Below are 19,042 nucleotides of genomic sequence, written 5' to 3'. Positions count from 1 at the left end.
CCGAGTATCGTGATGGGTTTGGAGAACTACAATCTGGATCAAAAGCCAGCTATAAGGCTAGGGAGGCCATAGTGTTAATCACGCATAAACCCGTACTGTTGTTTACCTCTCCTGAGGCATGTGAACGTGAGGCCAGCTATAGTTAGTCAACTTTGGCCCGCTAAGGACTGTCGTACCACGGATTAATTTGTTATTTTTAATTTTACAGAAATGTAACTAATTCCTTTGCTGTTTTAAACATATTTTCCTACATTGGATTTGACAATTACTGAAAGAACTGTGATGTTGATACTAACGTCCTTGAGGATAGTGACGACTGTGATTTTACAGTGATTTTGGTGATTCTGTTGACAACAGTGATTATGATGGCGATAATGGTGGTGATTTTTATGGTAGTTAGCAAAAATTACGATAATAATAATGAAGTTGCTGTTACTAGCATCAACAATGATAAATACCGGTAACAATGATGATGTTGGGGACGATGAGGCTGTTAAATCTCTGAGATACATGTCTGCGTCCCTCCTTTGCTTGTATAGGGTCACATGGCCACTCCAAGTGTTCTTCTTTTGTGAGAGAGTCCTCGTTAAGACTGCGCGCCATGAAACCACTCTTCTTCAGTCTTCCCAAGGGGTTTCGCCCGATGTTTTTCATTTGTTCTACCCACGCATGCGTGTCACAGTCAGGATCACAATAGCGAGAGCCGTGTCGAGCACGTGCTTGCGATCCAAACTTGCGATACAGCACACCGTCAGATTGCTATTGTCCTACTCATCGTATAACATTCATAGCGTCCGCCTTTCTCTCTCTTTCTATCTCTCTGAAAGTTTATAAGTTGAAAAAATTATGATACTTAAATTAAAAAGAACTACATGTGATGAAGTTAAAAAAAAGCTGCGTCGCTTATCATTTTACGCGTTTCCAATAAATTTAGTTCTGTAATCGCTTTTCCAGTGGTACTCGTGGTTACAGTTTAGTTTCTTAAATTATTATCACTCAAATTGGAATCGTTTACTATTAACTAAAAATACATTTACTTTAATGAAAATCTAAGATATGATTATATTTGTAAATTTTAGGCTCCATGTATACTGTGTGATTAATTTTGCACAAACGAACATAAAATAGCTATTCAGGTAGATAAAAAATACGAAAGATTGGAGAATGCTGGGTTTGCAGTGAAAGGCTGCCTATGAGCAAAACATTTATGTATGTAGGCTAAAGGTTGGTAGTACTGTGATATGAGTGATACTGTGATAGTTCTTTTCAAGAATTTATTACAATTTTACTGAGCGAGAGGAAGATCGGTTTTTTTTGCGTCAACGTATTAAGGGAATGTTCGTGGACTAGTTGCTGCACAAAACCGGTCCTTCTCTCGATAAGTAAAATTGTAATGAATTCTCAAAGAGAACTACCACAATATTACTCGTATCACAATATTACCAACCTTTACCCTACATGTTGTTATAAATTTTACAGTTTTTATTGAGCTATTATTGAAATAGGATATAATTTGATTAGTTGATAATTTTGCACACTACCAAAATATCTAGCAATAATAAAAGGAAATGTCTAATTCTTTCAGTTTTCTTTCCTCAAATTATCACATCATGGACTTAGACACGTTAAAAGCATAAGCTTAAACCTCATGTTTAAATTATGTTTCTCGTGGAAGAAGTAAAGTTACTGAGATAATATTCACGATTTATTTATCAGAAATTAAAATAATAAAAAGCTATTATGTGTTTTGTAATTAAGTTCATTGTTAATTAGGAAATTAAGCTGAAAGTCTGCGTAGTTTGGCAACAAAGCGGCGCCGGCTCACGCACTCCGTCCGAGCCGTAGAGTTCCTTCCCTTAATCACGTCACTAGGGTTGACAGACTTCGTGATGGCAGGAAAAAACAATACATGTTAATTTATACAGGGACATCATTTTATTTTTACTTCGATTTTTATTGTACCTGAGTTTTTTAATGTACTTCACTCCCACCCCTTCTACTAAGGAAGTTCCAACTCCACACAGAACCAAGACCGCAGATAGTAAGCAGTACTGAGTTACTGAGTATAGTACGTTCCAGAAATATGTTCGCGTTTTCCAGTGACGAAAGAGCTTTCAATATTGAATCATATTTTCGCATAGGTACTGTCCGTTTGCCTACGTCGCATCCCGATTTCCCCCACCTGCTTCTGCTCGCCCCTCTGTAATAGCTGGGCTGTCTTAGCTCTTTTCTGAAAACATTAATTTCTCTTAGGAATTGGAAGTTTACGTAATATTATATAGCTGTTTAATTTAACTTAAATAAAAGGGCCTCGTTAAGTAATTAACTGTCACGTGATTTCCTCCCTTTCTACAATCCTGTGGCATAACCACTTGGACGGACAGTAGGTAACATGTCTGAGTAATTTTATATTTTCGGGTCGGGCAGAAGTGAAGATTGAATTCACAGTACGTAGAGTAGGTACAGAATTATTTCAACATGAGTTACTATTACGAAGGACGAAACTGGCAATTGGAATAAGATGCTGTAGTCTTAGTGTGATAATATGCACAAAAGAACTGAAGCCTGTATCGAAATGAACGGCCACCATTTTCAAAATTGTGTTTAAATATTCATATTATGATTATTTTTCAATTTAACTTCTTTCTCTATATTGTACGCTAATGTGCTATAGACAGTATAATATACACTGCATAATGAATACGTTCGCATGGATAACTCACTTCGTGAGTAAAAACACTTGTTCTTAATACAGTACTGTACTTTGATTAAAGAAAAACCTAATGAAAATTATCGAACTCAAAATCGCGATATTTCCTAGTTTACGTAAATGGATGAACTACTTTTCTTCCTTCCTATACCTAGTAGAGTGATTTGTGTTTTACGCCAATTTCATCGAACTCCAGTCTTGGAGGGAGGAGCAAGCGGTGTTTCCGGTTCTGTATAATTTTCAAGAAAACCATCTAGTTCATTGAAAAAACTGGAAAACTGCAAAAAGAATAAATAATTTGTTATGAGTTTCTCTAATAATAAGAGTAAGAATCAAAATCTTTCAGTTAGTACTTGTCGAGCAAAACAGTGTTAAGATTTATAAGATTTTTTTCTAAGAATTAGAATGTTGTGTTCTACTCTGTCCAAGGAATAAGCTATTAAAATCTGCACAGATATATTACTTTGACTCTCTATGTCTATATTTTCTATATCTTGTTCTAAAAAGTTTTCAATTTGAGGCGTAGACCTAATTATATAAAAATAACACTGAACAACAAATTTTTACTTTTTGTCCTGCTCCGAAATAAAAATAGGTGAGTATTACTAATATGTGTGCCTTAAATCTGAATTTAAAATCCAAATTGCCCCTTCACGCACCGTTTTCCGGGGAAAATGAATCGAATTTTTTATAAAATAAATTCTTTATTTTTTATTTTTCACTGCTACTGATAAAATTACAACACACTAGGGACTCAAAATGCCTCATAATACTTTAAAAATATATACTGGATACAAAAATGATATTATAGTTTAAAACACAATAATAAAAATATTTTATGCGTATAATGAGAAAAATCTCGGAATTTAAACTTACCATTTAAAATAATTTTATGGATGACTTCTGTTTGTAACTAGACTTGGGACTGTCTTTTACAAGAAACCAACAATAATCTGCAAGCATGCTGGATGATGATCTTCCTTTATATCGCCTTTCCATTTCAGATATTTTTTATTACATCTTTCCTCATGCTCATCGCTTACCGCTCCAAGGTTAGGAGGAATGAAATCGAAATGAGAACGTAAAAAGTGTATTTTGAGAGAATATTACACCCCATTTTCTCATACGCGCTTAACATGGTTTCCACAACAAGTGCTATGTAATTTTCTGCTCTAGAATTTCAAGGAAATTTGAGCAAACATCTTTGAAAATGTGCCATGCCATTTTTTCTGTAACGGAAAGTTTTTCCTCAAATAAAGAGTCAGCCATAACTTTGTGAATTTATGGACCGATGAAAATGCCTTCTTTTAATTTGTCTTCACGCAAACTGGTAAACATTTATTTTAAATACTAAAAACCACACCCTTGCTTATTCATTGTGTAGACCTCACTTTGAACTGTTATGAAATTTACTGAATAAAAGGGACCAATATCTGTTTATTTATTAGAAGTACAAAAGAACATGCCAACAACCACAAGAAACCGGAAATAAGTCATAAATTCATAAAATGCATTAGCTTTTTTTTTTTTACAACCCTCAACCCGCGCCAGATGTTTCCTGGGAGAGCGTTTATCGAAAAGTGAAATCACAGTATATCTTAAAAACCTTACGTGATACGAAGAAAAGAGAAGCATTTTCGGATTCAGCGCACACCAAACCATAAGGGACACATTGTTTCTTGTTGTTCAGTGTAATTTGTTTTATTACACAAACCTTTAAGAGATGTATGTCTAAACATTTAATTTATTTTTGTCATTGCCCAGAAAATAATAAATGAAAAATTAATAGAAAACGATTTGCTTAAAGTTGTCATTTTGTGTCTTTAATTCAAGATCCAATTACATTTTAGTAAAAACATTAGGTTTGCTATCTCTGTATCATTCCACAGAAATTGCTTCGCGGACAGAACACGAAAAATATTCTAATGCTTATGAGAAATCGCTGTGCATAGAGACACGAAAATTGCATATTAAAAACAACAATTTCGTTGTTTGTTTAGAGTATTGAAAACTTATATTTTCGTACAGCTCTTGCAATCGGTTTGTTCGCTGCATCTCGGTACTTCCTGTATAATATAACATAAAACTATTCTACGACGGCCGTCCAGTCTTTCATTAGACTGAGATGTAAAATCTGATTTGTGAAAGTGCAGTGTTGATTCAACACAGGTAAGAGATCTGATACAGAGCATATGTCATAACTCGCTATTCTGTTAACTAGTAAAGAGGGCGTTAGTCACTCAAAGAGCTTAGCAGAGTGTCGGAGACCCATGGACACAGACTAATCTTCAATCTAGGAGGCTTTTCCCTCCTATATGAAGTCAGCGATCCGGCAGAAATCGCATCGTACCGGGAGGGAGAGAGTGGGAGAGAGAGAGAGGGGGTGTGTGTGAGCATTTGATAAGTTGGCAAGCAAATGCTAGCAGACTACTGCGGAATTCTGCCGGTGATGGCGTCAAAAGCGTGGCCTACGCTGATTACATTGTTCAAGCTCGGGCACGGTTCAGCTCATTTCTATCCATGCACGCGTACGTGCTGCCGTCTCGCAGTCAGTTTGGGTACCAACTGGATCTAACCTCATCAATTTCATCTCTCGTATTTCCTGTGTAAAGTTTTCTTGTTGATTGATCTCCGTTAGTTTTTATGTTCCAGTGGAACAGCTTTATTACTAAGAAAAAAAAAACACGAAAGAAATATGATTGTGATTATGTAAGTAGATTTAGAAGGCTGGACCCGTGTTTCGAGACTGCTTTCAGACTTTGTTTCGAATCCCGAGGGGACTTAATTTTAGGTATGATTTCTTAAGAGATTTTTCGCAACTGTAAGAAGAATGTCAGGTAATCTCACGGCGAGCCCTCTGTTTCATTACCAAAATACCATCTCGCTATCGCCAATTCTACCGATGCTAGATAATCTCGCAGTTGCAGGATCGTTAAACAACCGATTTAAATTATTTAGCTTCCCAGCGCAGAGAATGGAGTTCGATTCCCGGCTCTGCGACTTTTGTTAAATGAATCACTGCTGGGACTGATTTTATCCAAGAACTTCCGTTTCGTCAATAATTGCCACTAGGCCTATAGCAACGTTCTGTTGTAATCAAGGTATGGATGGAATAAACCCGATTTACCTCCTGATTTTCATGTGCGCGGGAAGCATCCGACAAATTTTGCTTGAAGTCCACTCGTAGGCTATCAGTTTAAATTTATTCTATTTTAGATATAATCTTTCATTATCTTATCATTAGTTCGTCCTTATGAGAGCATCGTTAGGTCATACGTGGATTACAATTTATATAAAAATGTCAGATGATGTAGGCCTATAGTACTATAAGGCCAACACCGAAAAACACACAACTGAAATTAATTTTACAAAGTAATGACTATACTAACTGTAGCCTATTGAAGCGAAACATGGATACCAAAACAAAGGGAAGAAAGTCGTATCCAAGTGAAATAAGTGAAGTTTTAAGAGCGGACGAGATAGAATGCAAAATATGCCGATTAAATATGAAGAGATTGGACGAGAAGTGGATGTACCCCTCTTTATTTCGCGAAGATCTGTGTTGGCATGTTAATAAAATAAATTATGGTTTATTTAACGACGCTCGCAACTGCCAAGGTTATATCAGCGTCGCCGGTGTGCCGGAATTTTGTCCCGCAGGAGTTCTTTTACATGCCAGTAAATCTACTGATATGAGCCTGTCGCATTTAAGCACACTTAAATGCCATGGACTTGGGCCGGGATCGAACCCGCAACCTCGAGCGCAGAAGGCTATACCCACTGCGCTACCGAGGTCGACTGTTGGCGTGTTGGAAACCATGTGAACCTTGGTAATCATGCAGTGGTACTAATAACCGGTATCGCACAACGGAAGAGTTACGAGTAGCTGTAGAAGAAGCCTTCCTCGATTATCTCCGCAAAACATCTGCTTGATCATGGCGCAGAATTCAGCTGTACTGTGATAAAGACTATCTCCTTACTAATGTTCTGTACCTCTAACCATCAGATAGGCCTAAGTGTCCATATCAAGCATTCAGTCGTAGCCATCCTAGTGTCGAAAATAAAAGGGAATACTTCGAATACTCCGCCACCACGTACTTAACATATTTACAGTTAATGATAAAATTATATAACTTAAGGGGTTTAGGTACAGCTTACAGCAGTAAAATTCTTGGAAATTTTCAACATTTTTTCCCCTCCATTACTCTATCTTGCACAATAATGAAAATTAGTATGTGTAAAACACTGCTACGTGAAAAAAATATTTTTACGATTAAAAAAAATAAGTAACTTATATTTCTTTTTTCAAAATTAAAAATGGTGGCAGTTCACTGTGCAGTGATGAAGCGTTTCTCTCATAACTCATAAACTTTTTAACTTTTTCATGTTCTCTCTCTTTTATTTTATTGCTGAAACTCATATTTACAATATCATGCTCTTTCAACTACATTCTTTAATAAATAATATTTTTTTTTAGTTAGTGTTAGAAGAAAATACTGATACTTGACCATTTTTAAAAATGAATTTATTTTTTATCAGAAAATCTATCAAAGGTAGAGGAGTGATCTTTCATTATATTGTAGATACAGAATGTTCTATAGTTTTTGAGTTATGTGGAAAACGCTTCATCACTGCACAGTGAACTGAATTTTGAAAAAAAAAAGAAATGTAAATAATTTTTTTAATGGTAAAAATATTTTTTTTTTCATATTGCAGAAGGACAGTATTTTAAACATACCAATTTTCATTATTGTTCAAGATACAGTAATGGAGAAGAAGAAGTTGAATATTTTCAAAATTTTACTGCTGTAAGCTGTACCTAACCCTTTAAGCAAAATTGGAAAGATCGTCTAAGAACGTAATAAAATCTAGTTCTAGAAATTATATTAAACTACCAGTCTAGCAGCGAGACCCAGGACTAGATGGCATTAAGTTCGGAAGAGGTAGAAAGGCTTAAGGAATAAGTTATTTTAATCTGAGATGGACTTGTATTTATCTCTTCTTGTAATGAGAAAGTGAAAATTAGGGTTGTTAGTATTCTAGTTTAAATATTCTGTAATTGAATTAGTTTGTGTCAAACTGTTGGAGAACAGTTTAGAGTGCAAGTATTAATTCAGGCAGAACATAAACTTGTTTTAATTAACTGGGTCATGTATGATTTGTGTACAAGTATATAACCTCGCGGCTACAAATGTCAGTTTTACGGCTCCTTATAACGTACAACCCACGCGTTACGTCACATGTTAATGAAAGCTTTTAATTCGAACAGGCTCATCTCGTGAGAGTGGTCTGCATGTCCCACAACTGCCATCAGTTTAACAAGTTTAGAGCCCTCTAAAGCGTCTTGGTCACATGTCAGCAGCAACAAAACTCTGAAGTGGTGCTGGTTTTTGTAAGGTCTAAAGTTTCGGGTCACTTCCAAATCCATGTCGACCCTGAATCCATCCTATTAATACACTAGCTTAGTGTTTGTTACATCCCTCTATGTCATCCCAAAAATCTATGTCTTCGTATATGCTTGTTTAGCCATCTGAAGACTTCCACAAAACTGGGTCAGGGTTCGATCCGAGTAAGTTCTTGTAAGGTTTATTAGGAAGATAGTATCTCTGAAACAAAAAAGGGAACATTTGAATATGAAAACAAGACTGGAATTAATAATTAAAATTCAGATTATACATCGTGTACTTAAAAGAATATAGCAGTTTATAGTCGTTATATTATCACTCTAATGGGGCGCAGAAATTTGTTTATAGGCTCAAATGAAAGAGGAAAGAAGACAGTTTTAATTGTATGCATGCGCAGTTAGCTTTCCTTTGTTTTGTTTCCTTGGCAGCGATAATAACAAAGATGGCGACTCCTCAACAGAAAACATTTTGTGTTTTGAAGTTTGAGAGTTGTAAATTTGTTATAACAGTTCAACGTGCGTTTCGTAGGCAGTTTAATTGTTCAATGCCGACAATATCCATCGATGCCATAACCAGTTGGGAACTACCGGTTGTCTGTGTAAAGGTATGACCAAGAGTGTCTGAGGAGAATGTTCAGCGCGTTCGGGACTCTTTCTTACGAAGTCCTCAAAAGTCAGTTGGGAAGGCTAGTTGTGAACTTGCAGTGCCAGTGATGACAGCGTGGTAGGTCTTAAGAAGACGCTTACATATACGTCCCTACCGTTTATAATTGTTACAGGGAGCTCAAAACCCCACTAACTCCAATTTTTAACAAAATTGAGTTATGGACTGGATGATGCTTTCTAGTTTGTCCTGCATGCGTGGAAGGCAAGAATACACAAATATCGACATTCATCTGCATTCTGGGGGCTGTTTTAAAAGTCGTGGAAGTCAGAACTTCACTTACTCCATGAAATAGAGGTTTTGCATTCCAAGCTTAATTTCCCGGTAGGTGGCAACACTATCGCTCAACTAACTGATTAAAGTGATACGATACGGTATTCAGAATGTCACAAAAAACTATGAAATCCATATAAGTAAGACTATTAAAGGCACTTTATCGAGTCGATTAACTTCCAGAAACCCAATACAGATGCATCATTCCCCAGTCAACTAAAGTACAATTCAGCATTGCCATTGGAAGAAGAAAGCAAAAGGACTTGCAGAATTTAATGCAGTTCATTTCTGAGGAAAGTAGGATGAATTACCAAACTCTGTTTGCGGACAGTAATAATCTAGAATCTAGATGCACAGGAAGAACATGAGAGTGAGAGAAAAAAAACAGAATCTGTAACATGAATGAGACTGTGTTAACATTTTAATATTGTTTGTGGTTTTATTTGTGTATTTTGATATGCTTTATGGTAATTTGTGATTTTCTGTCTCATATATTTGAAATAAAAAAAAATGTAGCAATGTTAATCTTAATAATAAACTTCCATTTTCTCGTATATTTCAATGTTTCATAAGGGAATTATGATATACTTATCTTTTTTTTTCATATGGCTCATACACTGTGGAAGTCAGAAAACCATTAACTCCAGCAGTGTTTATTTCAAATTGTAGCGTAAGATAATGTAAAAATTTAGGTTTTGAAGTATTTAATTGATAAAGAATGTAATTTTACACAATATTAATAGATAATTGTATAATATTTAAAGTTAGTAAGAGAAATAATAAGTTTTTTCTCTCTCCTGTAAAATTTGATTTATTGGAGCTAGGGAGTTTTTTATGTCCCTGTCTCAATTGTTACAGGCTTTAAAGCCTACTGACTACGCTGTGCGCTCCAACTTCGCGCTTGAAATGTTGCAGCAGGAAAATTATGACTTTCTTGATTGTGTTGTGTTCAGTGATGAATCAACATTTCATTTTAGTGGAAAGGTTAACACGCACAATGTCAGAGTCTGGGAATCTGAAAATCCCCATGAATTCGTACAATCCGAACGAAACATCCCAAAACTTAATGGGTTTTGTGCTCTTTCCCAACGAAAGGTTTATGTGTGTTGTGTAACAAACGGGGCTCACATTGAACACTTAAGAACTTACAATGTAAACTGGAGATGTTACTGTTTCATTTAACATGAGTTTTGTTATTGTCATAGTTAAAGTATCATTAAACACCTTTAAAATCGCTATATTCGTTTATGTACACTCTGTATTTCACCATCATATTTATCATTATCATCATCTACGATCATATTCATCATCACAATGTCAATGATTTAGGCCACATGTTCTGCCCCGACGTCATGCCATAATGCAATCTTTCCAAATTTATTGTGTCAATTGGAATGCACTTAAGCATTTCCCTGGTTTGTCTTCTTGAATGCATCCCATTGATGTGATTAATATTCACTCCTGCAGTCATAACTCCTGTTTAATATGTAGCCAATTTTAAGTTTTTTTTTTTTTTTTTAACTTCGTCGTCTACCTATTAGTCTCAATCTAAAAGTAAATGTAGGCTATGCACTTTCAATGAATTGGAAAGACATTTTGGTTCAGAAAAGTGTGAATACAATTAATAATTATATATATATATAATAATAATAATAATAATAATAATAATAATAATAATAATAATAATACGTTTTCAGTCAAATACACTTTTCAATTTGTGAGGTCAGATAATCTGTTACATCACAATATTTAGTACGAAGTCACTAATATTTTCGACTTTAAAAAGTCATCTTCAGGTGCATGAGATGCAAACAATATTTAAAATAGGTGATAAGTTGATCTAGCAATTAATAACATGGTAAGTAATGCACGTACTGGCATTTACAATTATATAAATTTCGTGCTTCTTGAGGTAAACTGTACATGGTAAAGCTGAACACTGATGCTAGATTTTCGTGTGTATATAAGACAAGGAGAAGGCACAGCATGATATTAACCTTATACAATTAAAAGCTAAGTATTCTCATTAGATCGTATCATTAAAATTAAATTTGTACAGTTTGATATTAACTATGTTAAAATGTTAAATATAATGTATAAATTTAAAAGAGATGGAGAAGCTGTGTTGCAAATGCTGTTGGTGGGAGAGCACGTAACGTCGGGTGAAACACGCCCCCTTGTCTGGATGCAAACAACTGAACAACTATGTAAGTACAAATATAATAAACCTTTAAGAAACGCTGATATCAGCTCTCACAACCTTTTCAAAATTAATAATAACCTATTAACTAAAATATTTTCAGACAACTATGTCATTCACCACGACGAATTAGACTGCGTGCTCTCCCACCAATAGCATTTGCAACACAGCTTCTCCATCTCTTTTAAATTTATACATTATATTTAACATTTTAACATAGTTAATATCAAACTGTACAAATTTAATTTTAATGATACGATCTAATGAGAATACTTAACTTTTAATTGTATAAGGTTAATATCATGCTGTGCCTTCTCCTTGTCTTATATACACACGAAAATCTAGCACCAGTGTTCAGCTTTACCATGTACAGTTTACCTCAAGAAGCACGAAATTTATATAATTGTAAATGCCAGTACGTGCATTACTTACCATGTTATTAATTGCTAGATCAACTTATCACCTATTTTAAATATTGTTTGCATCTCATGCACCTGAAGATGACTTTTTAAAGTCTAAAATATTAGTGACTTCGTACTAAATATTGTGATGTAACAGATTATCTGACCTCACAAATTGAAAAGTGTATTTGACTGAAAACTTATTATTATTATTATTATTATTATTATTATTATTATTATTATTATTATTATTATATATAATTATTAATTATGCACTTTTAGTTCTTTTCTCGAAGTAAGTTTTTTCGTCATTATCATCATTATTCACAAGATAGTATTAGACTTTAACTCTAGTGGCTTGTTATGATCTCTGACCATCTATCTTTGGGTCTGCCTATATTTCTACGACCTTTGGTAAGCGCAACACGCAGCCTCTACTGTCCAACTGTCATCCCTACCTTCTCGCTTTCTCGTGGTATACTCCGTTTACACAAACTAGTAGAGATGAACAAAACTAACTGCCGCTCTCGCTCGCTGTGTTCGTTGCATTTGTCCTTCGAGTCTCGCTCGTCATTCTCGAAATAGCATTTGGTCGGCATGGAAATATTTCATAACGTTGAATAACATACATCATTGAAATAAATAACATTATAAATGTTTAAATGAGACAAAAAGACAAAACAGAACAGTATCTTAGTTATCAAAATGTTCTGGTTCTATTATGTGATATTACCTATGGTTATATGTATAAATAGAAAAAAAAAACAATTCTCAAATAAATATGCATTTCTAAGAAACATGAAACGTGACATTAATACATTTTTACTTGAAACTGCACACTTGATCTTAAACATATGAAAAGAAAATTCGTAGTCTTTTAATAAGGACCTAATAATTAAATAAAGACTAGGGAACGGATTATTATTCAAGGCTGCTTGACTTCGGGATTCATCAATATCGAGTCTCGGAACACTCACAACCAGTCTTTACGTCAAGGACGCGACGTAATACAACATTGTCGTGCGGGTTTTTGGCTTTGCGGGCGCTGGTAGTCTCGCTTTCTCGGTCGTTGTTCATCTCTACTAACTAGGCTATGACGACCGAGTCACAGCGGTATAACTGTTCCACCGTACTAGAGGAAATGCTAGCACAATAGGTTTGTCTGGAAACCTTAAGGTAGCAGCCCTACCACTAGACTGATTGTTCTTCTAAAGGAAATTCTTTAGTACTTCCAAGCCTCATTCAAAATATAGCAGAACAAAAATTCATTCCTACTAACTTGATAAGCTTTTTTATTGATATCAATTGAGACTTTTGCAGTTTTGAAGATGTAACGCAATATATTCTCTTTATTTTTAAATATTCTTTCAATTTTAGGGTCGTTTGAGAAAATCATTTAACTCTTACAAGATATTTACTTGTTCTGGCTCATGTGGTGAATATGCAGCTGTTAAATAAGATGTTCGCAAGTTTTCGGATTTTATGCGGTGATGTTAATAAGACTGTATAATAATAAGGAAACTATTTTAATGTATTTTAACTTTCTGGTCCTCTTACCGTAACCCAGAACAGAGCGAGGCAGACAACACACCCGGCTCTAGGTGACTGGAGCCGAATTTCCATTACAATGGCAGTAAGAAATAATTACTTTGCTGCAAGGTCGAACTTTGCATTCTTTATAGTGTGCAGCCTTTTTAATAGCACGTCCTCTCTTCTCGTATCTGGCGGTCTCATCTGAATGAAGTGGGACGAGTCTCATGCGACGTCACGCGCCTTCCAAATTTCAACGAGTCGCCACGTCAGCATCTCTTTTATTTTGCAGCACAAGTTGCGTCGCAGGCCACTGAATTTAAGTAACTGATTGTGAAAATAACAGATTTGATTATTTTTATAATTTCTTTTTTTCTTTGTTACAATTAAAAGTCCCGTGATACAGTTTATTGGTCTCTCAAATAGGAAATGAAACCATATTATGAAACTAGAAGGTTCAAATATAATTACTAACATAAAAACAAAAACGTAAATTTTCTTAATTTTTCACCATTATTTCGCCACAGTTTCTCCTTAAGCCTCAATATACTGTTTAAAAGTCAGAATTCTTCTAATTACAAACACAGTGAAAGCTTGAGATATGATGTAAATAGATGTGTTTTTTATTTTATTTTTTTATTGGGTTATTTTACGACGCTGTATCAACATCTAGGTTATTTAGTGTCTGAATGAAATGAAGGTGATAATGCCGGTGAAATGAGTCCGGGGTCCAGAATTTTCTCGTATTGGGTTGAGGGAAAACCCCGGAAAAAACCTCAACCAGGTAACTTGCCCCGACCGGGATTCGAACCCGGGCCACCTGGTTTCGCGGCCAGACGCGCTGACCGTTACTCCACAGTTGTGGACTAAATAGATGTACATCTGTTCGTATATTTTAATTAGTTTTAAAACATTACTTTAATATTTGGTATTTGAATGTGATAGAGATAATACAGGGGTATTAGTGGCATATAATAAGATTGTGACTTAAAACCGTACCATCAGTACTCTGAAAACAGACGATAGAAGTGGTAGAGTAAAACTATGTTGTATTTTTGACGTTCGTCTGCTCATAAAAAGGGTATATATAAGTGAGAAATAGCATCAGAAGTGTGTCTCTTGTCCTGCTTGGCTTTTAACCTCTTTGTGACAAAAGACGATTTCTGATAATATAGTACCATATATATTCTCAGAAATCGTATATATATATATATATATATATATATATATATATATATATATATATATATATGTATATATATATATATCGGCCTCGGTAACGTAGTTGGTATAGCGCTGGTCTTCTGTGTTCGAGGTTGCGGGTTCGATCCCTGCCCAGGTTGATGGCATTTAAGTGTGCTTAAATGCTACACACTTATGTCAGTAGATTTATTGGCATGTAAAAGAACTCCTGCGGGACTAAATTCCGGCACACTGGCGACGCTGATATAACCGCGGCAGTTGCGAGCGTCGTTAAATAAACCATTGTCAAAATCAACACAAGTAGGCCCTAGATAACCTTTGTTATATAGTGAATATCGTACAAAACCTTATATTTAAATAAAACAGGCAAAATGTGTCTTATAATAAGAATGACGTCGAAATTCTCGCTTTCTTTGTCCGAGAACAAATCTGGTAAGCAAAAACATTTAACAGCACTCGTAATATTTCCTTGTATAGTTCATGTCTTGATCTGCCATTAAAAAGAGCTACATAAATAAAATAATAAAATTTACTATTCACGTAGATAAGAATATAGACTTTCGTCGTATGGATTTCACACAAAAGAATTCATAAAATAGATACTCGGATAACGTAATCACTTCTAAGCCTAATATAATTCTAATGTTAGTTTGTAATTTTAAAATATGTTAGTAGTGTATTATTTGCTTGTGAGGAAACAAGCAGTGCTATGAAAGCAGGCCGGTAAAGTGGGAGTTGTGAAATTATAATGTTTTAGGGACATTCTCCCTTGAGTAATAATGACTATTTATTTAAGAAAGAACTGCCCCGAACGTTACTGCCGTTCTGCCGACTTCAAAATATTTGTGGCAAGAAATAACTCTTGAGAATATATTTGCGATTAAATATGCCGCATTGTATAAATCGTTATTTCCGTGAGGGGTAAAGGCGGCAATCACGTAGAGCCTTAATTTACAACTATCCTGTAGAATTTCGTGCCTTGTTATAGGGACACGCAAGTAAATTCATCTTATCATACAGTGAATATCTCATAAATCAATCGATTGAGACAACACCGTTAATACATATCTCGTTCTTATCAGAGAAATGCTAGATGCAATCAATAGGTATATTTCCGAACAACAATTGTATTTATTGTACCGTTAAGCATACATGCATGTGTTAGTGAAGAACATTGCTTCTATGCCTGTTGAGTCAGTCTATCAAACAGCGTCAGATTGTCTTTAAGAATGAGCTTCTACACGTGATTTTATGCAAACATGTCGAGGAGCTATTGCGATTTTTCCTGGAATCTCTTGTATACTTATAGTTAGTCTTCTTCTCTGCCTTACAAGTCATGCATTTAGTATTGATTCCAGACGTTTCCCTGGTTCTAGATAACTTCGCCGTTTTCTATATCCTGTGTGTTGCCTACATTCAGGACAGTCCGGAAACTTATTGATTATCCCCTGTACATTATCACTATTCGCTTTCCTAGTAGCTGAGCGAGTCCTGGTCAGCTAAATAATTGTAGCGACGCTCATGCCGATTGATTTCATGTTACACACGAATTGATGTGGTTAATTATCATTATCGCATTCATTTGTCGACAATAATCATGATTTTGTTACGAGATAAATAGAGACAGATTACTGATAGTGGTATCGTATTGGTATATAGTTTCGACGCAATAAAGTGCAGATAATTTATGCAAAAATGCTTCTATCAATTTGTATATGTAGGCTACGTGCGTGTGTTACTGAAAATTTCTGACCTGATCACAATTGAAGAGTTCAGAGCCATAGTGGGCCAAGCGCCAATTATTAAAAGCAAAGAAAGCAAGGATTAAAGTTAAGTGAATACCATAGTTTAATGAAGATTGACATATCATTTACTTTGAATGTGTATACATTATATTACTTGCTATATGTTTCCATTGAATTATGGTGATAACTTCATTTTAAGCCTTGTTTTCTACGGTTTTAGTAAATGGCGCTTGGCCCACTATGATTCTGAACCATTCAATTAAAATCGTTGGAAATTTTTTCCGTTTATGTTCGTTGTTCAAAGTAAAGAGTACGGCATTTCTCGTCATATCGTTTCTTTCGTTACGATTTGCTTCAGTGTATTGTCCAATTAGAGATAGGCGGTTTCATATTTTAAATCAAGGGACACTAGCGTGAGCGAGGAGTGTTAAATACTTAAATCAGAGTAAATATAGCTAAAATAAAATTAAAATAATGAATAAAGTTGTTTTTAATTCACCATCTTAATTGTGAGATTATACCTAAATATATACGGCGTTGTATATCAGCGGGTCAATGTCATAATACAATTTTGGTTCTCTTATTGGTTACTTGAAAAATATCGGTACGTAATATCATAGAATCGCTGTTAGTTTGTTACAAGAAAAACCATAATCCAAAAATATGTCTTCCTTCAGTAGGGGATGAAAACTGTGTCCAGAGTTGCATTCGAATGATCTTTTAATTGAAAGGATTCATTCTCTTGATAATGAAAACTTAGTTTCAAAAAAAAAAAAAATTAACTCGATTATTATTTATTACCAATGAGACAACATTTCAACAAACATGAATATTGTACTAATACTATTTTATACCGATTTTTATAAATAATGAACTAATATTATTAGAGATGATTTCAATGTAAGTACAGCTGTAATGTGTGAACTTATGAATAATTACAGTGTCTTACTTACTTACAAATGGCTTTTACGGAACCTGCAGGTTCATTGCTGCCCTCACATAAGCCCGTAATTACAATGTCTACATACATTTATTATTGAAACAGTAGAATTTGGCATTTATACATCTACTCATAGAGTCGGGATTAAATAAATAAAATCACCTATCTTAGTTTGCATTTACTACTTAAGCCGTAGACGTTATTAATCAAGTCAATTATCTTACTTTGTATTTAGGATTTAAACCATAAAAAGTATATAAATCAAAACGGACATCTTACACTACTTGAACTGTAAAATATGTCAATAAAGTCGGATAGCTTATTTTGTATTTATTACTTGTATTTATCAGATATCTTGCTTTTCATTTATTTCTTAAATCGTACAATGCTGTAAGGTGCATAAATAAAATTACAAGTTTTGTTCCTCAGTTGCTACTTAATGGTAGAATTTATAAATCGAATCAGATATCTTGCTTTGCAATTACTAGTGAAACAGTGGAATTTATAACTAAAACCATACTTTGTATTTACTGCTTAAACCGTAGAATTTATATATCAAATCAGATAATATCTTACTTTGCATTTACTACTTAAACTGCAAATAGTGTATTATACAACTAGCTATAAAAGTTGATCTTTATTAACGAAAGGGTAAAATGGTATAAACAAAACCAGATATATTACTTTGTATGTACTATTTAAACCGTAGGATATATAAATGAAGCCCCATATCTTACTGTACATTTACTCCTTACATTGCAGAATATACTGTATAATTAAATTGAAATGGTTTATTTTTCATTTACTTCTTAAACCATAGAATGCATGAATCAAACTAGATATCTTACTTTGCATTTACTTCTTAAGCCGTAAAATATATAAATCAAGCCAGATATTTTACTTTGCATTTACTATTTAAATCGTAAAATTTATAAATCAATTCAGATATCTTAGTTTTCATTTTCTATTTCAGTCTAAACTTTATTAATCTTCAGATATCTTACTTTTCATTTATTACTTAAACCATAGATATAGTAATTTGTATTTACTATTTAAACTGTGCAATTTATAAATCGTCAGATATCTTATTTTCATTTACTACCATAAATATATTAATTTGTGTTTACTAATTGAACTATGCAATGTATAAATCTTCAGATATCTTACTTTTCATTTACTTACTTGAACCGTAGATATTAATTTGTATTTACTAGTTAAACTGTGCAATTTATAAATCGTCAGATATCTTACTCTTCATTTACTACTTAAACTGTAGATAGCTTATATTAATTTGTATTTCATAGTTAAACCATAGATTTTAAAAATCACATACATAAGTTATCTTACTTTTCTTACCATGTAATAGTATGTTTTGTTTGTTTTAAAAAAGAGGAAAGTTTATATTTATTGGGTGGAAAATAAATTAATTTATATTTCGATATGTTGTACACATAATAATCGACGAAATAAACTACAAGTAGAACTTAATTTGCACATAAATCGTGAGAAATTGCCAAATTCATGACTGATATTTTAAAAGTTGGGTAAATCTTCGCATCACAGTTGAAATAAATGTATAACAGTGCAAGGTTATTATTTCAGAATAAAATGTATATATTTTCATAATGTTTTCCCATATTATCTAAGCTAAAAACTTTTCAGCCATTGGGAGTATCTGCAATACACAACGTACACAAATTTCAAATTAGTAGTAGGCCTACTGTATGTAAGCAGGATAGTAAAAGACTAATCAAGGACGATTTTGTCATACGTTTGTTCTGAAAGTAAGTTCACAACTTTAATATCCTTATAACTCACCTAATTAATATATCTTCTCTCCTCTGCAATTCTTCTTACACATTGTGTTTCAACCTTCATTATCCCTTTACATTCTCCGTGTAACCCACCTTAAAAGATAAATGATGTAATAGTACAGCCAGGGTGCGGGAGAGGTTGGGGAGGAAAGCAGATC

The 19,042-nt window shown here is 34.1% G+C and overlaps 1 protein-coding gene across 8 annotated transcripts in view; it reads left to right on the top strand.

The window, feature by feature from the left end:
- Rbp6 (RNA-binding protein 6) overlaps positions 1-19,042 on the top strand; it is a 1,547,649-nt gene that overhangs the window by 861,413 nt on the left and 667,194 nt on the right. The window lies entirely within an intron of this gene.

Source organism: Periplaneta americana, chromosome 15, assembly GCF_040183065.1.
Source record: "Periplaneta americana isolate PAMFEO1 chromosome 15, P.americana_PAMFEO1_priV1, whole genome shotgun sequence".
Taxonomy (NCBI): Eukaryota; Metazoa; Arthropoda; class Insecta; order Blattodea; family Blattidae; genus Periplaneta; species Periplaneta americana.
Note: the sequence above shows the minus strand (reverse complement) of the source record. Positions and strands in the feature narration are given on the sequence as shown.